The sequence below is a fragment of the Carassius carassius genome, chromosome 38 (genome assembly GCF_963082965.1).
Source record: "Carassius carassius chromosome 38, fCarCar2.1, whole genome shotgun sequence".
Taxonomy (NCBI): domain Eukaryota; kingdom Metazoa; phylum Chordata; class Actinopteri; order Cypriniformes; family Cyprinidae; genus Carassius; species Carassius carassius.
Genome location: NC_081792.1, coordinates 4109575 through 4132007, shown reverse-complemented (window position 1 = coordinate 4132007; position 22433 = coordinate 4109575). Strand labels below are relative to the sequence as shown.

General features: G+C 43.3%; 7 non-coding genes across 7 annotated transcripts; 4 read left to right on the top strand and 3 right to left on the bottom strand.

Annotated features, from left to right (window-relative positions):
* Nucleotides 1–1188: 1188 nt before the first annotated feature.
* On the top strand, nucleotides 1189–1260 carry trnae-uuc (transfer RNA glutamic acid (anticodon UUC)). The gene has a single exon. It is a non-coding gene; the product is annotated as a tRNA-Glu (tRNA).
* An 83-nt stretch (nucleotides 1261–1343) lies between these two features.
* Nucleotides 1344–1431, top strand: trnay-gua (transfer RNA tyrosine (anticodon GUA)). Its single transcript is given in 2 exon segments — nucleotides 1344–1380; nucleotides 1396–1431. It is a non-coding gene; the product is annotated as a tRNA-Tyr (tRNA).
* Nucleotides 1432–1537: 106 nt separating this feature from the next.
* trnae-cuc (transfer RNA glutamic acid (anticodon CUC)) lies at nucleotides 1538–1609 on the bottom strand. The gene has a single exon. It is a non-coding gene; the product is annotated as a tRNA-Glu (tRNA).
* Nucleotides 1610–2987: 1378 nt separating this feature from the next.
* Nucleotides 2988–3059, top strand: trnae-uuc (transfer RNA glutamic acid (anticodon UUC)). Its single transcript has one exon. It is a non-coding gene; the product is annotated as a tRNA-Glu (tRNA).
* An 83-nt stretch (nucleotides 3060–3142) lies between these two features.
* Nucleotides 3143–3230, top strand: trnay-gua (transfer RNA tyrosine (anticodon GUA)). Its single transcript is given in 2 exon segments — nucleotides 3143–3179; nucleotides 3195–3230. It is a non-coding gene; the product is annotated as a tRNA-Tyr (tRNA).
* Nucleotides 3231–3338: 108 nt separating this feature from the next.
* On the bottom strand, nucleotides 3339–3410 carry trnae-cuc (transfer RNA glutamic acid (anticodon CUC)). Its single transcript has one exon. It is a non-coding gene; the product is annotated as a tRNA-Glu (tRNA).
* Nucleotides 3411–21120: 17710 nt separating this feature from the next.
* On the bottom strand, nucleotides 21121–21192 carry trnae-cuc (transfer RNA glutamic acid (anticodon CUC)). Its single transcript has one exon. It is a non-coding gene; the product is annotated as a tRNA-Glu (tRNA).
* Between the last annotated feature and the right edge of the window lie 1241 nt (nucleotides 21193–22433).

Genomic DNA, 22433 nt, shown 5'->3' with positions numbered 1-22433 from the left:
TTGGAGCTGGCTTTCTAGCAGCTGTTAGCAGAGCTTGAATTCGCAGTCCACAATTGGAAGCCAAAAGAGCTTTCGCTGACCGGTAATCGAACCAGGGCCGCGGCAGTGAGAGCGCCGAATCCTAACCACTAGACCACCAGGGAGGGGCTGGTGGGCTGGTGGGCTTACCTCCTGAAAACAAGGTGAGAATAAGCAGACAGCAATGCTTGCCACTGTCACATCTAAAACCAACAACTCTGTAGCAATCAGAGGTCTTTACTATTGGTGGGCCAGTGGCGCAATGGATAACGCATCTGACTACGGCTCAGAAGATTCTAGGTTTGACTCCTGGCTGGCTTGCTCTGTGCTTGTTTTTCTCCGGCTTATTTTGTTGTTTTTATTTTTTTTCTCTTCTCCAAAATCCAGAAGAAAAGGCAAATCTTCAGGCATTCTTCTTTTTTTCTAAAAAAGACATATTCTGCACACCCTTTCCGATGTCTAGGGAAGACACGGACATGCTTCGGTATTGCCATTCGTCTCACAAGCACTCCGACAAGCTCGGCGATTAAAGAGGAAATAAACTGCAGGCTGGCAGCCAGTTGATTTTCGAATGAACAATTTCATCACTACTCTGTAACTGCTTCATTACTTTGAAGGGTGTAATGCCATGTTGTTTTGATGTCACGGGCTTGCCATTTTGAAGCCTTATCACTAATTGCCACCTGGACATTGAGAATAAATTGTAATCTGCATTAAACTGAACGAGCGAATAATCAGCAACTTTGCGGATACAAAATTGGTCTCACTTTCATTATTAACCTCACAATATGTCAATTTTGTACCTTGACAGAGTGACAATAGGCAGTTTTTCCTCTAGATAACGGTTGCCGTGTGTGTTTTCAAATGGATGACACAAGTATTTTCACCGGGAAAAGAACTTAATTACCAGTTCAAGGTATTAATTCAGCAATCACAGGAATCTGCCCAAATAAACTGATCTCCCGGGCTGAGTAAAAAAAAACAGATCCCTTGAATGCAAACAACACTATATAATTCAGAAAACCGTCCTTTTGGATAATTCTTGTTTTGCCAAATGATTATCACATTGTTACAGTCGCAGACCTAAAGCAACAGGCCACTACAAGATCCTGCGCCCACACTGACCACATGTATGGAAAGTGCACCACTGGCCAGTTTAAGGTGTCCAAATCCCATATGGTCTAGTGGTTAGGATTCCTGGTTTTCACCCAGGTGGCCCTGGTTCGACTGCCGGTATGGGAACGCATGCTTTTTTTTGCTTCCCTCCTCAAAAATCCAGCACATCTTCCTGCACCAGATGTCGAGGTTCTGTCTAATACTTTACCCCTTCGATAGCTCAGCTGGTAGAGCAGAGGACTGTAGTTTGGAGTGTTGGCAATCCTTAAGTCGCTGGTTCGACTCCGGCTCGAAGGAGGTCTTTTTTTTCAAGTGCTCACCATTTTTTTGGTTTGGAGCTGGCTTTCTGGCAGCTGTTAGCAGAGCTTGAATTCGCAGTCCACAATTGGAAGCCAAAAGAGCTTTCCCTGACGGGGAATCGAACCCGGGCCTCGGCGGTGAGAGCACCGAATCCTAACCACTAGACCACCAGGGAGGGACTGCTGTGCTGGTGGGCTGGTAGGCTTACCTCCTGATAACAAGGTGAGAATAAGCAGACAGCAATGCTTGCCACTGTCACATCTAAAACCAACAAGTCTGTAGCAATCGGGAGTCTCTACTATCGGTGGGACAGTGGTGCAATGGATAACGTGTCTGACTACGGATCAGAAGATTCTAGGTTTGACTCCTGGCTGGCTTGCTCTGTGCTTGTTTTTCTCCGGCTTTCGTTGTTGTGTTTTTTTTTCTTCTCCAAAATCTAGAAGTAAAGTGAAATCTCCAGGCATTCTTCTTTTTTTCCAAAAAAAACATATTCTGCACACCCATTCCGATGTCTAGGGGAGACACGGACATGCTTCGGTATTGCCATTCGTATTTCAATTTTGGACCTTGACAGACCAACGATAGACAGTTTTTCATCCAGAAAACGGTTCCAATGTGTGTTTTCAGATGCATGACACAGGTATTTTCACCTGGACAAGAGCTTAATTACCAGTTCAAGGTATCAATTCAGCAATCACAGGACTCTGGCCAAAAAACTGAACCCCCGGGGTGAGTCAACAAACATGACCCTTGAATTCATGAAACACCATTTATTTCTGTAAACCACACTGGCCAGATTTAATGAAAGTGGCCCACAAGCTTGTGCCCAGTTAAAGCTGGCCAGTTCCCATATGGTCTAGCAGTTAGGATTCCTGGATTTCTCCCATGCAGCCAGGGGTCGACTCCCGTGATGGGAAAGCTTGATCTTTTTTGCTTCTCTCCTCAAAAAGCCAGCACATCTTCCTGCACCAGAAGTGACTTCTTGGACAGCAGTAGTGCTACAGAACCCTGATAGATTGAGGTTCCGATGTCTATGGGGAGTCGCGTAACATGCTTCGGTATTGCCATTCTTCACACAAGCACTCCGACAATCTGCATTAAACTTAAGGAGCGAATAATCAGCAACTTTGCGGATACAAAATTGGTCTCACTTTCATTATTAACCTCACAATATGTCAATTTTGTACCTTTACAGAGTGACAATAGGCAGTTTTTCCTCTAGATAACGGTTGCCGTGTGTGTTTTCAAATGGATGACACAAGTATTTTCACCTGGAAAAGAGCTTAATTACCAGTTCGAGGTATCAATCCAGCAATCACAGGAATCTGCCCAAATAAACTAAACTCCCGGGCTGAGTAAAAAAAACAGATCCCTTGAATGCATACAACACTATATAATTCAGAAAACCGTCCTTTTGGATAATTCTTGTTTTGCCAAATGATTATCACATTGTTACAGTCGCAGACCTAAAGCAACAGGCCACTACAAGATCCTGCGCCCACACTGACCACATGTATGGAAAGTGCACCACTGGCCAGTTTAAGGTGTCCAAATCCCATATGGCCTAGTGGTTAGGATTCCTGGTTTTCACCCAGGCGGCCCTGGTTCAACTCCCGGTATGGGAACGCATGCTTTTTTTTGCTTCCCTCCTCAAAAATCCAGCACATCTTCCTGCACCAGATGTCGAGGTTCTGTCTAATACTTTACACCTTCGATAGTTCAGCTGGTAGAGCAGAGGACTGTAGTTTGGAGTGTTGGCAATCCTTAGGTCGCTGGTTCGACTCCGGCTCGAAGGAGGTCTTTTTTTTCAAGTGCTCACCATTTTTTTTGGGTTTGGAGCTGGCTTTCTGGCAGCTGTTAGCAGAGCTTGAATTCGCAGTCCACAATTGGAAGCCAAAAGAGCTTTCCCTGACGGGGAATCGAACCCGGGCCTCGGCGATGAGAGCACCGAATCCTAACCACTAGACCACCAGGGAGGGTCTTCTCCGGCTTATTTTGTTGTTGTGTTTTTTTTTCTTCTCCAAAATCTAGAAGAAAAGGCAAATCTCCAGGCATTCTTCTTTTTTTCCAAAAAAGACATATTCTGCACACCCATTCCGATGTCTAGGGGAGACACGGACATGCTTCGGTATTGCCATTCGTATGTCAATTTTGAACCTTGACAGACCGACAATAGACAGTTTTTCATCTAGATAACGGTTGCAATGTGGTTTTCAGATGCATGACACAAGTATTTTCACCTGGACAAGAGCTTAATTACCAGTTCAAGGTATCAATTCAGCAATCACAGGACTCTGGCCAAAAAACTGAACCCCCGGGGTGAGTCAACAAACATGTCCCTTGAATGCATGTAACACTGTTTATTTCTGTAAACCACACTGGCCAGATTTAATGAAAGTGGCCCACAAGCTTGTGCCCAGTTAAAGCTGGCCAGTTCCCATATGGTCTAGCAGTTAGGATTCCTGGATTTCTCCCATTCAGCCAGGGGTCGACTCCCGTGATGGGAAAGCTTGATCTTTTTTGCTTCTCTCCTCAAAAAGCCAGCACATCTTCCTGCACCGGAAGTGACTTTTTGGACAGCAGTAGAGGTACAGAACCCTGATAGATTGAGGTTCCGATGTCTATGGGGAGTCGCGTAACATGCTTCAGTATTGCCATTCATCACACAAGCTCTCAGATAAGCTCGGCGATTAACATGGTAATAAAATGCAGGCAGGTGGGCCAGTTGATTCTAGATTGAACAATTTCATCTCTACTCTGTAACTGCTTTACTAGTTTGAAGGGTGTAATGCCATGTGGTTTTGATGTCATGGGCTTGCCATTTGGAAGCCTTATCACTAATTGCAACCTGGACATTGAGAATAAGTTGTAATCTGAGTTAAACTGAAGGAGCGAATAAGCAGCAACTTTGCCGATTAAAAATTGGTCTCACTTTCATTGTTACCCTCACAATGTTATTTTTGTACCTTGACAGAGTGACGATAGGCAGTTTTTCCTCTAGATAACGGTTGCAGTGTGTCTTTTCAAATGGATGACACAAGTATTTTCAACTGGAAAAGAGCTTAATTACCAGTTCGATGTACCAATTAAGCAATCACAGGAATCTGCCCAAATAAACTGAACCCCCGGGGTGAGTAAAAAAAACAGATCCCTTGAATGCATACAACACTATGTAATTCAGAAAACCGTCCTTTTGGATAATTCTTGTTTTGCCAAATTATTATCACATTGTTACAATCGCAGAGCTAAAGCAACAGGCCACTACAAGATCCTGCGCCCAAACTGACCACATGTATGTAAAGTGCGCCAATGGTCAATTTAAGGTGTCCAAACCCCATATGGTCTAGTGGTTAGGATTCCTGGTTTTCACCCAGGCAGCCTCGGTTCGACTCCTGGTATGGGAAAGCTTGATGTTTTTTGCTTCTCTCCTCCAAAAGCCAGCACATCTTCCTGCACCAGAAGTGACTTTTTGGACAGCAGTAGTACTACAGAACCCTGAGCTTCTGATAGGTTCGAACCTACTCATCCATGCTGGCCAGGATTCACCCTCCCCGGCTAGAGAAGGCAGCTCGAGGTGGGTGGAAGTCGGAAGAAAAATTTTAGGATGAGGACTAGAGAAAACACTTGTACTGTACTCAGGGCACTCAGAGGAATCAATTTATGTACGTTTCATCCCATAATACTGTAGAAATATGCATAGAAAATATGTTGGATTTTGGTTAATTTCAGCACAAGTGGTGCATGTTCACCAAAATGTCACAAACTCTGCCAAGCTGTAACTCCGCCAAAACGGGGCCAAACTGCACCAAACTCGGCCAGAGTAAGACCTACAGAAGGCCCACCGAACACCGCTGGCCCCCCATCCATAAAACTCCAGGGGGCGGAGTTATGGCCCCCCACATTTTTGATAGTCAAATGGAAGGAAGAGACCTAGCAAATTGAAACTGTGTGACTTGATAGCACTCGAAGGGCCCTCTCTGAAGCCACCTCCCCCAAGTCGATAGACCACCGGGGGCCAGAGATACGGGCCCGCAAATGCAAAAAGTCCCAAAATTTGACCGGTCATAACTCACTCAAAAAGAGGGGAAAAACACCAACCTCTGGTCAATATTAGACCTTGAGGACCTCTATCCGACACCGCCGGCCCCAAGTCCCTGAACCCCCGGGAGAAGAAGATACGGTGCCCCAAACTTGGTATCCATCCAATATGAATAAATGGCAAGTGGGATATGTGTGCACCTGAGGTTTAACAAATAGCAATTCTATTAAATTATAAAAGTGCATGTCTACCCTCAATTTATTTGACAGCATATGTGTCCAATTGCAGATTATCAAGTAGCAAGTCTATTTAACTTGATTTATTTCAAATGAGTGCAATATTGTTAATGGAAACACCTCTACTGTACACAGCACGCTCAGTAGAGTCCATTTATGTAAGATTTGTCACATAATACAGTAGAATTTGCATAAAAAATTATGTCCACGGGAGCACTACGGAGGTCCCGCAGAATAAGTTGTAAATGGACATTTAAAAAAAAAAAAAAACTCCCATTTGCCATTTATTCAGCACGCCCTTCCTAATGTTTCCGTGGACAGATAAATTTTAGCCATTTCGTGGTTGAAGTCTCATCAGCTGTACTCTGCAAGCTCCGAGGAATCCATTTTTGTAAGTTTTGTCCCATAATACTGTAGAAATATGCATAGAGAAAATGTTGGATTTTGGTTAATTTCACCACAAGTGGTGCATGTTCACCAAAATGTCACAAATTTGCCAAACTGTAACTCCGCCAAAACGCGGCCAAACTACACCAAAATCGGGTCAACGTCAGGCCGTGAGGACTTCTATCCGTCGACACCAGCCCCATGTCCCTATGACCCCGGGGGTCCAAGTTACGGCACCCCAACATGTGGAATTTGAACCGTTATAACTCAGGAACCGGACCACCCAGGAACTCGTGGGTGGTCGCATACGGTAGGCCCCTCGACCCTCTAGAGATCCCCTAAAATTTTAGCCCTGGAATCCACCGCTTCGCGGAGATATTAGCAAAAAAATTGTACCATCCACCCCCCTCGCACCTACTCATCCAAGCCGGCCAGGGTGCACCCTCCCCGGCTAGAGAAGGCAGCTCGAGGGGGGTGGAAGTCGGAAGAAAAATCTTAGGATGAGGCCTTGAGAAAACACCTGTACTGTACTCAGCACACTCAGAGGAGTCCATTCATGTAAGTTTTGTCCCATAATACTGTAGAATTTGCATAAAAACGAGCGTTGAATTTTGGCACACATGTGCACTACATGTGGTGCGTATCTCACTGTTCATAAAATAGCAACTGTATTTAACTTTATTTATTTCATATGTGTGTTATTGTTAATGAAAAGACCTGTACTGTACTCAGGACACCCAGGGGAACACATTCATGTAAGTTTTATCACGTAATAATGAAGACTGGCCATGTGTTAGAAACTGCTATGGCTTGCAACCTTTTAGCAGAAAATAACACTGCATCGGGATCTGTTTTCATGGTGGTCAGGAGGACAAAAAGATAATATTGTTAACGAAAACACCAGCACTGTACTCAGGACACTCAGAGGAATCCATTCATGTAAGTTTTATCCAATAATAATGTAAAATATGCATAAAAATGAATGTCCACGGGAGCACTTAGGAGGTCCCGCTGAAAAAATTGTAAATGGACATTTTCTAAAAAAAAAACTCCCATTAGCCATTTATTCAGCACGCCCTTCCTAATGGTTCCGTGGACAGATCAAGTTTAGCGATTTCGTGGTTGAAGTCTCATCAGCTGTACTCTGCAAGCTCCGAAGAAACCATTTTTGTAAGTTTAGTCCCATAATACTGTAGAAATATGCATAGAAAAAATGTTGGATTTTTGTTAATGTGGTGAACGCACCTACTCATCCAAGCCGGCCAGGGTGCACCCTCCCCGGCTAGAGAAGGCAGCTCGAGAGGGGTGGAAGTCAGAAGAAAAATCTTAGATTGAGGCCTAGAGGAAACACCTGTACTGTACTTGTCACGCCTGGCTATGCAGTGCTGGGTGTGTCTCTCCCTGGCTTGGCCATGTGTGGGTAATCAAGCCTGAATTGCCTACTGCTGCTGTTCTGTGTCACTTTTAGGTGGAGCTGTTGCGATGGGCCGTGCCGTGCTAATTGGTGGACCGATGAGGGTGTCTTTAAAATCATTGCCTTTCAGTGGATTTGAGTCTCTCTTTCTGCTATTCCGGCCTGACGATGAGAGGCTGGCTGCGGCCGGCGCTTCTTGAACATTCTCCTTTTTGGCTTCCCATTTACTGACTTTTGTAAATCGATCTTTAATAAACCAGCATTATAATTAAATACTAAGTTCAGTGTGGTCTCCCCTATGTCAACTCTACATTGAGCCAAGTGGACTTGACATATGGGGGCTCGTCCGATAAGTTTTGATCCTGAATATTGGTACGTATAGTCTACTTTGATTCCCACTGTCGGCTATGGTAGCGTAGTGCGGTGTGTAGCAACGTCATCGGTGTGATTTTGTGAATGAAATCAGTGGGCGTAGTTTTAGGCATGCCGGTTTTTTCGCCGGATGTTTTGTTTCGGGGAGATCTGCGCTGATCTTGTTGGTTTTGAATTTGGATTTGAGGTAAATTGGGTAGCATTATTTAGTAGATTAGAGTATTTAGTGCAGCCACTTTGTTTGTAATGTGTGATTGCTGTTTACGTAGTGGGGCGACTAAAATTTTGGAGCTATCGTTATCCCCGTGTTAGAGCGCTTTCGCGCAGGGATTTAGGTTGTTGTCACTGGAGTCTGGACCAGGGCACCGCCGTAGAGAACCGGCTGAATTGGCTTCGGTCGGGGCAGTACGTCTCTGTCGGTATTGGTGAGGAAATTATCCTGATTCTTGGACTCAGTGTGAAGATAGGGTTGTATAGTGGGGGGTAAATGTTTAGGGGGAGAGCTCCGTGAGTTGCTCTGCTGCTGGACCTGCTTTTTCACTTTGCAAAATTGTTTGTTTGTGGTTGTTTAAGAGGAATTGGAAAACGTACAGGTATATTTAATTAGTTTGGTTAATAGTGTTTTGAAAATAGTCTGTACAATGAGTGTGTTGGAGGATTTTTTTGCTGCTCCTTCGGAGAGTTTGTTGGTGGAGCTAACAAAAGAGCAGTTGGTGAATGTTGCAGATTTTTATGGGATTGAACTGACACTGCCAAAAACAGCAAAGAAAGATAAATTGATAGATTTTATTCGTGATCGTTTGAAAGAAAATCAAGTGTTTCCTGACAACCCGCCTGTTTCAAGTCCCTCGGCTAAAAGTAACGAATTAACCTATGAGCAACAAAATTTTTTATTGCAGATGCCATTGGATCAAAAGAGATGGGAATTTGAGCAAAAGAAATTGGAAATAGAACAAGATTTAGAACGCAAGAGAATGGAATCTATTGAAAGAGAAAAAGATCGTTTGTTTGAAAGGGAAAAACTGAAGCATTTGGAGTATGAACAGGAGCGGGCTCATGAACTTGAACGCACCAGGCTTAAGCTGGTGGCTGAAGGTAGAGCCGGTGGAAATTCCACTCAGAAATCGGGTGTAGCAAATATGATAAAGTTTCTTCCAAAATTCAACGAACGAGATCCGGACATATTTTTCTCTTTGTTTGAAAATGTTGCTGCCGACCAGAATTGGAGTGACGAAGATAAGACGTTGCTTTTACAAACGGTATTAGTTGGGCGTGCACCAGAGGCATTTGTGGCACTGTCTTTTGTCGAAAGAAAGAGTTACCAATCAGTAAAAGAGGCTGTGTTAAAAAGTTACGAATTGATTCCTGAGGCTTATAGACAACGTTTTCGCAATTGGAGAAAGTCAGAAAAACAAACTCACGCTGATGTGGCCAGAGAGCTTAGTAGTTTTTTTAATCGCTGGCGCACAGCGGAAGGGATTGATTCGTTTAATGATTTGTGCGATTTAGTTATTTTGGAACAGTTGAAGAACATTTTGCCCGAACAGATTTGTACATATTTAAACGAACATAAGGTGAAGACCGCTGCCGAGGCTGCTGTCCTCGCTGATGGATATGTGTTGACGCATAGAAATCATATGCAGGATTTTTCTCCGCGTTATGATAATCGCAAGGAAAATCGCCCCGTCCGCGTAAATGAAGGTTTTCCTGGGAGGTCTTATCCTGCGCCTCGTAATAGAACATGGGAACGTGATGCCGACAGTAAGTGCCATTACTGTTTTGAATTAGGTCATTGGAAAAAGGAATGTCCAGTCTTGAGTGCCCGTAATAAGAGTAAAGTAAGCAATGTCAAAGATGTTGCCTGTGCCTCGTCGATTCCCGCTGCGCAGTTGAGGAATGTTAAGTTAAATGGAACTCAAACTGATCCTGAACATTCTAACATGTTGTGTGATGAATCTAAAATCACAGTGTCTGATTACGCTCCTTTTATCACCGAAGGGTTTGTTTCACTGGTGGGAGATGCTCATAGGGTACCAGTTAAAATATTAGGTGACACTGGGGCTTCAGAGAGTTTCATTTGCCAGTCGGTCCTGCCTTTCTCCTCTTTATCTGATATTGGGAGTTTTGTGTTGATTCGAGGAATTGGGCTTCAACCGTTTCCAGTGCCATTACATAGAATTCAGTTGCAGTCGGGGTTTGTGAATGGAGAGGTGACTGTAGCTGTACGTCCGACTCTACCAGTAGAAAATATTGACCTGATTATCGGAAATAATTTGGCGGGGGGTTGTATGTGGCCGGAGATGTCATGTCCATCCCCTGTGGTTAAAACAGTGGCTATGCCATCAGTTGAGCCGGACAAATGTCTTAAAGATTTTCCAGAGGTGTTCACTGCCTGTGCGGTGACGCGAGCAATGGCTCGTGCTCAGACAGTGAAACCATCTGATGTATCTAAGGCTAGTGCAGTTAAAGTGTTTGTACCAGATTTACCAGCACCATTGTCTTCTAGTGAGGTAATTGACTCATAGGAATCCATTCATGTAAGTTTTATGCCATAGTACTAAAGAATTTGCATAAAAACGAGCGTTGAATTTTGGCACACATGTGCACCACAGGTGGTGCGCGTCTCACTGTTCATTAAATAGCAACTCTACTTAACTTTATTCATTTCAAATGAGTGCAATATTGTTAATGGAAACACATCTACTGTACAAAGCACGCTCAGTAGAGTCCATTCATGTAAGTTTTGTCACATAATACTGTAGAATTTGCATAAAAATTTATGTCCACGGGAGCACTACGGAGGTCCCGCTGAATAAATTGTAAATGGACATTTTTTTTAAAAAACCTCCCATTTGCCATTTATTCAGCACACCCTTCCTGATGGTTCCGTGGACAGATAAATTTTAGTGATTTCGTGGTTGAAGTCTCATCAGCTGTACTCTGCAAGCTCCGAAGTATCCATTTTTGTAAGTTTTGTCCCATAATACTGTAGAAATATGCATAGAGAAAATGTTGGATTTTGGTTAATTTCATCAAAAGTGGTGCATGTTCATGTAGCGCCCCCTGCCCTCCTAGGTGTGTCCTGACCTAAGTTCTAATGGGTGGAGCACCAGGTTCCTTTTATTAGTGTCTCTCGACTATAATTTAAGCCCCCATCTCTGATATCAAGTTTTGAAGAGAGTTATTGGTTTCCTAAATAACTAATCTGAAACACGTATCCAAAAGAAACAATTTATTTAACAAACAAAAATATATATATATATATATATATTAATAATAATAATAATAAGGAAAATACAATATATAATTATATTTATATATTAATAGGATGGTATAAATATCAGATATAAATATTCAGATGATATATATTAGCAACAACCAATAGGTAATTTCAATTTGAATAAGTACAGGTATTAATATTCAATACTGATAAACCAGTAATACATGGATTAGAATAATTAGAAAATCCCTTAGGGAAATATACCCAAGTTTACAAGTCTCAACACTTTTTCGTTTCTCTTATTTGACACTATATGTACACTCTTTGCAACACAAACTGAGAATTATCAGTGAATAATAAATCCACTTAATTCGCTTACTACTTAGAGCACTGATATAACACTAGTAATCCCAGTAACACGTTTCAGCGTTTTACGAACTGTAACCGTAAACTTAATATACAGAAAAAAAAAACAATAGTTAAACAGTGGGCCCACTCACACCATAAACACACTCAAACCCAACCTCGATGCAGGCCTGATTCGTTGCTTGGGTGCGTAGTGGCCTTTAAAATGCAAACTGGCCTCTTCTCTCTTCAATGAGCTAAAATAAGACCCATAAGCAGTACCTGTAAGTCCATACGCTGTCCCGATTTTCGTCAAACTCGGCTCGCACCAACTCCACTAACAGCCGTCGCTCCCTCGATGCCGGAGGAACACCCAACACTCCCGGTGGCTGGGCGTGCTATCCGGTTGCAGCTGTACAGTCCCTCGTTATCAGAGGACCTGTGAGCGCTTCCGGTGGCTCAACAGGGCTATCTGATCTCCTCTTACTTTTCCCACGTCGACTGTTTTACTTGTAACAGCACAATGAATAGTATAAAATAAGACTAACGTGACAATCTTTCTAACTGAAATCGCTGTATATTCACACAGGCCTCAACGTCTTTCACTCGAAAACGAATCAAAATAAAACAGGCAAACACATTTCCTGTGTTCAATCAGACACTTAACTAAACAAAAAACGTATCTGGAGAAATATGAAGGCTTAACTCAAGTTTCTTTTTGTGTTATTAAAACAGTAGATTTCGATTAGAACCAACCTTTTTGCACACCTATTCTAATAACGCCTCTCCTCTCGTCTTTTTTTTCCTCCAATCTCCGGATAAAGCAATCACATCAGACTCACGTATCACGTATATTGGAGGTGGGCATTAACTACTAAATGTCCAATCAAACAGGAATCGATCTAACCTGATAGCAAAATCCACGTTTTTGTTCAAGAACATATAAACCAACCCTGAAAGTTTCACTCATTCTCTTAAAGGGGAAACGCACTTATACAAGCTCTTTGTAGAAGATGCATAGTAAAACCTTTAAAAGGACTAATCTTAACAAAATATGGTTATGTTGACTTACTTTCACTAATAACCCATATGGCTATTATAAATCGGACATTATACGTGAAAACTTTGCATCAAACTGTTTTATATTTATATAACCCTCCCAGATAAAGGGGTTACACCCTCCCCCTTCTAACTTCTCATGCCCTCATGAGACTAGAAATTTTTTAGGACTGAATTGCTGTTCGGACAGTAGGACAGGGGTTTGTAGGAACACACTGGGGGCATTGGGCCATTGGGTGGCACCATAAAGTGTGGCAGACCTTCTTTGCTTTGGACAGCTCTTCAATGTCCGCTGGATGTCCTAGTTCATCATAACACAGCTTAATCACTGGTCTTACTTCTCTCTGGGATTTACGACACACCAGTGGTACTGGTTCATCAGGGGGTACATTCATTGTGTCCTCTTCTCCCCCTTCTAAACTCTGAGCATTCTCAACTTCAGGAAACGGATTAAGGATCTCTTGGGGTTCATTTTCTGGTGGATCCTCTCTCCCTGCACACTCCTGAATAAGCTCTGGTACAACTACAGGAGGTTCAATTACAGGTTCCAAGTCACGTTGAGGTGATATTGGCCTTTGGTAGCTGATCCTTGCTGGGCTGTAATAGCAGCGATCATCATTCTCATTCTCTGAAAATTCTTGGCTGTCACAGTCAATCTGATCAACATTATATTCGTTCTGTTTTCTTTGTCTTCTTTTAACCATTTGTGCTCTTGTTACAGGTGGCTGTACCAGTTGGTTCAAGTCCCCAGGCTTCGAGAACCTCACCTTGTCTCCAATGGGTAACAGGTGGTCTCTGTGAAGGGTCCTTATTCCACCCATTCCTCTCTCTGGCTCCAATTTATAGACTGGTAAGTCTTTAAACTTCTCAATGACCACATAAGGTAAAGAGTTCCAGCGGTTTTGAAGTTTATGTTTTCCTGTGCAGGCAAGGTTTCTGGTGAGGACTCGGTCTCCCCTTTCCAAGGTTTGTGGTTTCACTCTTTGATCATAAAGCCTCTTGTTTCGTTGATGAACCTTCAGGGAAGTCTCAGTCGCTAATTGATATGCCTGCTGAAGATCTTTCTTCATTCTCTGTACGTACTGCAAATGATTAACTCCTTTCTGATTACCAGGGGAGGTACCGAAACACACATCGATGGGCAGTCGAGCCTCCCGCCCGAAGAGAAGACGATAAGGAGAATAGCCCGTTGCCTCATTCTTTGTACAATTATAAGCATGTACAAGCTGAGGGATGTATTGACTCCACTTACTCTTATTAGCCGGATCCAGAGTACCGAGCATGGAGAGTAAGGTACGGTTAAAGCGTTCTGGTTGTGGATCACCTTGGGGGTGATAGGGTGTCGTCCTCGATTTTCGGATTCCAAGCATTCCCAAGAGTTCTCTTATCAGTCGGCATTCGAAATCGCATCCCTGATCAGAGTGAATGCGTGATGGCAGTCCATAGTGTACGAAGAATTTTTCCACCAGAACTTTGGCCACAGTGACTGCTCGCTGGTCTTTGGTAGGAAAAGCCTGAGCGTATCGAGTGAAGTGATCAGTTACTACTAGTATATTGGCAATACCCTTGGTGTCTGGCTCCAGAGACAAGAAATCGATGCATACCAAGTCTAGCGGACCATTACTGGTAATATGGCTCAGGGGAGCAGACTTTTGAGGTAATGTCTTTCTGGTAATACAAGAACCACAAGTCTTTATGTACTGCTCAATGTCGAGGGCCATGCGGGGCCAGTAAAATCGATCTCTTATTAGCTCCGTTGTCCGATCCACCCCAAGGTGACCAGAATCATCATGTAGAGAGTGCAGGACGGTCTGATGATATTTGGCTGGCAGAACCAGCTGAACTCTCTTTTCCACAGGGGCTTTGGGAAACTCTGTATAACAACTGATTTCGAACGACCAGTTTTGGGCCTTGACGCTGTAGGAGATTTAGCACTGGATCGGAGCTCTTCTGAGGGGTAAGCACTTTGCCAACTTCAATGTCATGATTCACCACTCCGATAACAGGGTCTTTTTCTTGTGACATCTTCAGGTCTTCATGGGACAACTGCTCCATATGACACATTTCAAGTGAAATCGGGCAAGAGTAAGCAGAAGGTATGCTATCAGGTGAAACTCCTAAATGGTCCACCATCCGGACAGATTCGTCATTCCCAGAATAACTGGCCAACTGGCAGATTGCTTTGACCCCAGACTGTGGAATTTCAGTCCAAGAGGCAGACACAGCAGGGTTGGTAGGATATCGGGATAGCACATATGCGTCAGTGTTATGTTTTCCAGGCTTGTATTGCAGGCTGAAGTTGTAGGCAGCTAGGGCGGCTAACCAACGATGTCCCGTTGCATTCAGCATCGCACTAGTCAGTACATAGGTAAGTGGATTGTTATCGGTTCTCACAACAAATTGAGCTCCATATAGGTAGTCGTGAAACTTATCAACGACAGCCCACTTCAATGCCAGGAATTCTAACTGGTGAATGTGGTAACGCTGCTCCGAAGTACTCAACTTTCTGCTAGCAAAGGCGATGGGTCGAAGTCCCTCAGGATGCTCCTGGTTCAACACAGCACCAAGGCCACTCAGACTAGCATCAACGTGGAGTACATAAGGCAGGGAGTTATCAGCGAAGGCCAGTACTGGTGCATTGGTTAGGCAGTGTATAATGGCTTTGAAGGCTTCTCCACAGGACTTGTCCCATCGTGCTCCAAAGGGGTCAGTCTCCTTGTAGTAGTTCTTTCCATTCCTCTTTCCTGATCCTTTTACAGGTGGGTAGCCTTTCGTGAGCTCCGTCAAAGGTCTTACTACAGAGGAGTACCCCTTAATGAAACGGCGATAGAAACCGCAAAATTCTAGGAAAGACCGTAGGGATTTCAGGTCTGTAGGTTCTTTCCACTGAGTTACGGCTGACACTTTCTCTGGATCTGGAGCTATTCCTGCAGCTGAAACAATATGCCCCACATATTTGTGGTCCATTGTGCGATCCAGTACCTTCATTAGTCGCTCCTCGTGTTCTTCGAGTGTTCTGCCGAAGACTATAAGGTCATCAAGGTAGACGATTACCTGTAGGAGGTGCATGTCACCTACCACCCTCTCCATGAGCCTCTGAAATGTCGCTGGGGCCCCAGTGATACCTTGTGGCATTCGTTGAAATTGGTAGAACCCCAGCGGACTTATAAAGGCAGTCTTTTCTTGGTCCTCAGCGGACATAGCTATTTGATAATAGCCGCTTCGCAGGTCTAGGACTGAAAACCATCGGCTACCAGTCAAACAGTCTAGGGCATCATCAATCCTGGGAGTGACGTATTGATCTGGTATAGTGCGGCTGTTTAAGGTCCGATAATCGATGCACATCCGTACGGCACCATTTTTTTTCCGAGCTATCACAATCGGTGATGCATACGGACTTCGGGACTCTTGGATGATGCCTGCCGCTAGAAGATCTTTAAGGTGGCGTCTTACGTCATCAATGTCGGCTGGGGCAATGCGCCGTGAACGTTCTCGGAAGGGGCGAGGATGACTCAGTCTGATCTGGTGAGTGACATCTTTGGCTAAGCCTACGTCCCATTCCTCGGTGGAGAACACATTACTCCGCTCCGCTAACTTCAAACGTAATCTCTTCTCCCAGCCAGCAGGTATAGGGGCCTCCCCAAAGTTGAATAACTCCGGATTAAGGGGTCCTTTGGATTCTGGAATGTCATGAGCCACTGTAACTGTGTCTGTAGGGAATACATGGGCAACTACAGTACCAACTGGAATTGAGAGATCTTTGCTCGTCTCATTGTGAATCAGGACTCTGAAGTTATTCACATCCACAGCTGATGAAGGCATTACTACAGGGGAAACAAACAGCCCTGCAGGAAGTGGATCTACAGTGGAGGCTTCAATGAGGAAGATATCTTTCCTCAAGGGTTTGTCAGACTCAACTTTGCATAAGGCATACCGCTCCCCTCGTGATGGGACTTTGAAAATTCCAGGGCCCTCCCATATCACTTTGCCTTCGGGTCGGTCTGCTGCAGAATTTTGTCCACTTTGAGGTAAAATACGGACTGGGGGTGTCTGAATTCTCAGCGAATGGGCACTGTTTTTTCCACTAGTAGTCCCATTATATGCTGTCAGTCGTTGAAAGAAGCTGGCATTGGTTCCAATGATTACTGGGAATTGTGTCGGTCCTTGGGGGTCTGGGCAGACCAAGGCCAGGATGGATATGGTCTCTTCAGCACCAGTGAGAGTTACAGGGAAGGTAACATCTATGACAATGTATCCTTTGTAGGGATAACTGCATGAGCTGAGACCCCAAATGGATAATCCAGCAAGGGGATGGATGGGTACATCAGGTAGGTTTCGGGAATACCAGGAGTCAAAGACAATGGTAACTTGAGACCCACTGTCCCACAAAGCCTGGCACGGATGGCCACCAATCTTTACCTCCACGGTCGAGGCGGGCCCAACTAGTCCCTTGGGCAGACCATTTGGCTCACTGCTGTGCACATGACCGTTTTTAGAAAAACAGGCTTGCTCTCCAGACGGGCTGCTGTTGTTTGGATCACTCCTCATTTCTTTTGCTTTCCGTGATGAATGGATTAATTTAGTGATCACCTGTGTGGCATTTTCGGGTGCTTGACACTTTGTAGAGATGTGTCCGTCTTCTCCACATCGGTAGCAAAAGTAATCTTCCATGTTCCTTGAGGGCTTGGATCGCTGCTGGACTGAAGCATGTGGTTGGGTTAACTGGGCATGACTAGCTTGTTACGGCAGGGATCCAATGAGGCACGGAGATAGAACCAATTGCAGGTAAGTCATTTAATAAAGGGTAATCCAAAGGGGTAAACAGTCCAGGCAGGGTCAAAACCAGAATATCCAACATAAACAAGACACGAAGACAAGGCAAAGCAAGGCAAGAAGCGACGGACATGAATAAACTTTCAAACATTTAAACAAGGACTCCGTAACACAGACTCAGACAGACCGGGTATAAATACACAGAAGGATAATGAGGGAACAGGAGACAGGTGGGGAACAATCAATTACTAACAAGGAGGAAGGTGACCAAATAAGGGAACAGGAAGTGATAAGGTGACAGACACCGTGAGAAAGGGGGACATCTAGTGGAAACCCAGGGACACAACCCAGACACTGTGACATAGCTGAACTACTTGAACTGACACTCATTACTGCTAGCTGTTGTTGCAGCTGAAGTACTTGCTTTCTCAAAGACTGAACTTCAGAATCCTTTGTTACTCCTTTGTGATCGGAGGGGCTTGTTTTACATAGCTTGGTTCTGGATTCTAACATCATGGAGGATGCTGGTAGGCTATTCAAGCGGTCACTTTTGAGCTGAGCCCTCAGTTCTTGAATTTCTGCTTTAAGTTCTCGCACAAAAGCTGGACAGTTATTCCCCTCGTCCTGCAAGTGTATGGACTTTGCAGTAGCAGTAAACTTGCGTCTAGTGACTTCAATTTCTTCAGCCTCCCTAATCTCATTCAACAGGCTCAGAAATGTTGGTGGGTTTTCTTTTCTCTCCCTTAACCTCAATTGCAAAAGCATCATATCAGATTCGACGGCTCCACGAATCAGTTGTTCCACTCTTGCCTTGTCAACATTGGCGGGAGACAGTCCACCTCTTTGCACAACTTTTGTCAGTGATTTTTCAACCCTTCTCAGGAAATCAGAAAGTGTCTCACCTGGACGCTGTCGAAGAAGCCGAAAAGCGAAATACAAATCCTCTCCGGACTCCGAGGAGCCAAAAGTACTTTCCAGAGCTTCAAGGTACTGCTGCGAGCTGGCATCAGGACTGGACATACGGACAGCTTTAATGATTTCTAGGGCTGGTCCTTTTAAGCTTTCCACAATTCGTCTCCGTTTCTCTTTCTCTGAGCATTCACATTCAGTTATCATCATCTTAGCTTGCTCCATCCAGTGTTCCATGGTTTCTTCTCCCGTCGGGGTCGGAACAATACCAGAGAAGGTACGTAAACGACGGTAAGCATTGCTATCACTTGGTGGTCTTATGGTTTTCTCTAGGATCTCACCCACTGCACGAATAATTGACTCAGGGGAACTGGGACTTGCACTTAGGGGAGGAAATAGTGCTTGTAGATCTGTCATGGACTTCCCTTCATCCTGAAGAAACTGGGAGAGCTTGTCAGCAAATCCTGAGGGAACAGTGCCTGTTGGGGTTTTTTCAACGCCCGTAATTATCCTCCAGGTCTCATCATCGGACGGCTTTAGTTCTATAGGGCAGCGTGTGGGGTCTACAGACTCTCTGCATTCACACAGCACAAGTAGGGTATCTGGAGAGACTCCACATCTTGTGTCTCGAACGCGCACTCTTCCAAAAGCTTTCACGCTCTCCGCTACTTCTTCAATGCGTGCAATCTCAGTTGATCTGGGTACACTTGTTAGCATCAAGGAGTGAGCAAGGTCAATCCCGGCCTCTCTGCACCAGTCAACAAGTTCACTTTGAGGAGGAGGGTTACTTCTGCGAGACATTTTCAACAAGAAGTTAAATGCACCAAATGTCTGTTTTCTTCTCAGGGATCAAGGAGTATTGACACGTGTTTATTTCTCTCTTCTGAAAGGTACCAGGGAGGGAAAGAAAAATCCCGGACGAGGCCCCACTTTATGTAGCGCCCCCTGCCCTCCTAGGTAAGTTCTAATGGGTGGAGCACCGGGTTCCTTTTATTAGTGTCTCTCGACTATAATTTAAGCCCCCATCTCTGATACCAAGTTTTGAAGAGAGTTATTGGTTTCCTAAATAACTAATCTGAAACACGTATCCAAAAGAAACAATTTATTTAACAAACAAAAAAATATATATATATTAATAATAATAATAATAATAATAAGGAAAATACAATATATAATTATATTTATATATTAATAGGATGGTATAAATATCAGATATAAATATTCAGATGATATATATTAGCAACAACCAATAGGTAATTTCAATTTGAATAAGTACAGGTATTAATATTCAATACTGATAAACCAGTAATACATGGATTAGAATACTTAGAAAATCCCTTAGGGAAATATACGCAAGTTTACAAATCTCAACACTATTTCGTTTCTCTTATTTGACACTATATGTACACTCTTTGCAACACAAACTGAGAATTATCAGTGAATAATAAATCCACTTAATTCGCTTACTACTTAGAGCACTGATATAACACTAGTAATCCCAGTAACACGTTTCAGCGTTTTACGAACTGTAACCGTAAACTTAATATACAGAAAAAAAAACAATAGTTAAACAGTGGGCCCACTCACACCATAAACACACTCAAACCCAACCTCGATGCAGGCCTGATTCGTTGCTTGGGTGCGTAGTGGCCTTTAAAATGCAAACTGGCCTCTTCTCTCTTCAATGAGCTAAAATAAGACCCATAAGCAGTACCTGTAAGTCCATACGCGGTCCCGATAACAGCCGTCGCTCCCTCGATGCCGGAGGAACACCCAACACTCCCGGTGGCTGGGCGTGCTATCCGGTTGCAGCTGTACAGTCCCTCGTTATCAGAGGACCTGTGAGCGCTTCCGGTGGCTCAACAGGGCTATCTGATCTCCTCTTACTCTTCCCACATCGACATTATACGTGAAAACTTTGCATCAAACTGTTTTATATTTATATAACCCTCCCTGATAAGGGGGTTACACCCACCAAAATGTCACAAATTGTAGGCAATAAAATAGAAAGTTGCCTATGTGCTGGAATGTACAAAACTGATGACAAACATATGGTCAGACATACATACAGGGCCTTTCTTTAGAATAAATCAAGCAGGGGGCCTCTCCTCTCTAAGGAGGTATTAAAATTGTAATCATAAGGAAAAGTTTGACTATTGTGGAACCGCCCCATATAGTGTATATAAGGAGATACCAAAAAACATTCGAGAGATTTCCTTGCAAGGACTCTCGGCGTTGTTTTCCATAAAATAAAGTCTTTTCTTCTGAGAGAAAACCACTGACTGAGTGTGATTCTTCTGAGAACCGGTAGACGAAACTACATCAGCAACTTTGCGGATTAAAAATTGGTCTCACTTTCATTAATAACCTCACAATATGTCAATATTGTACCTTGACAGACCGACGATAGGCAGTTTTTCATGTCCCTTGAATGCATGCAACACTATTTATTTCTGTAAACCACACTGGCCAGATTATGGAAAGTGGCCCACAAGCTTGTGCCCAGTTAAAGCTGGCCAGTTCCCATATGGTCTAGCAGTTAGGATTCCTGGTTTTCTCCCATGCGGCCAGAAGTGACTTTTTAGACAGCAGTAGAGCTACAGAACCCTGATTGAGGTTCCGATGTCTATGGGGAGTCATGTAACATGCTTCGGTATTGCCATTCATCACACAAGCTCTCGGATAAGCTCGCAATTATCAGGGCTTACCTCCTGATAACAAGGTGAGAATAAGCAGACAGCAATGCTTGCCACTGTCACATCTAAAACCAACAACTCTGTAGCAATCTTGACTGTAGGTTGGAGTGTTGGCAATCATTAGGTCGCTGGTTCGACTCCAGCTCGAAGGAGGTCTTTTTTGGTTTGGAGCTGGCTTTCTCGCAGCTGTTAGCAGAGCTTGAATTCGCAGTCCACAATTGGAAGCCAAAATAGCTTTCCCTGACCGGGAATCGAACCCGGGCCACGGCGGTGAGAGCGCCGAATCCTAACCACTAGACCACCAGGGAGGGGCTGGTGGGCTGGTGGGCTTACCTCCTGAAAACAAGGTGAGAATAAGCAGACAGCAATGCTTGCCACTGTCACATCTAAAACCAACAACTCTGTAGCAATCAGGGGTCTTTACCATTGGTGGGCCAGTGGTGCTCCATGTCACCTGTAGGTCGTGGTTATTCTTTGTTATGACAGCCAATCACGTTCCCGGCTGCTACCATGAAATTTATGTTTTAGCCAATCAGCGCTCGTATTGCAACCGCGAATTGGCCAATCAGCGCTCGTATCGTAACCGCGAATTAGCCAATCAGCGCTCGTATCGCAACCGTGATTCCGCCCAGTAACAACAAGAAATTGACCAATCAGCGCTCGTTCCTCAACCGTGATTCTTCATAGTAACAAGTTATCAACAACAATTGATAACGTCAAGAACCCCCGGAGACTTGCGGATCACGGCTGAAGAAGAAGATAATGGTCATCGATTAATTTCTAACCAACATTTGCAATGTAAGTGAATCTTTTATCAATAAAAAAGTAACACTTACAATACTGGTGCACAAATATCCATTCATTTATACTTAATGAATGCACAGATAATCATGAGTTAATGTAAACGAATGAAGGACTAACTAAAACCATTAATTAATGATTACTACATCAGCAACTAATAAACATTCTATATGTTTCATAGATAAATTAATAAATACAATTTTATTAGTTAAATTTACTTTAATGTATTAGTTCCTTAATAACATTATATTAACTAATGACGTAAATGTATATTTTAATTACTACAGTGGCCAAAGCTATTTACTTCAACTTCCAGTTGTCAGCTTTAATTAATCATTAGCTAATGATTTACAAAGGAATCATTTTATGACTTTACATGTTGAGGTAAAGAGCTATTAACCAATTGTTAATATGTTATTGTGGTTATGGATTTTTTTGGATGTACCTCAACAAGTAAAGTTAAAGTAATAACATAATGATATCTTTACAAATTATTATCTAATGATTCATTAATGATATAATTTTACACTGTTAGTTAATATAATATGTTATTAAGGAATGGATACATTATGACACATTTAACTAATAACAACAATTTATTGATTTCTTTATCTATTAATCATGTGAACATTTGTATTCACTGATGCTATCAAAAGTTCTTAAATTATCTTTCATTTTTAAATATTTTTTTCATTTTTAATATTTTTTAATTATTTCATTTAAATTATCTTTCTTTTCATTTCGCAGG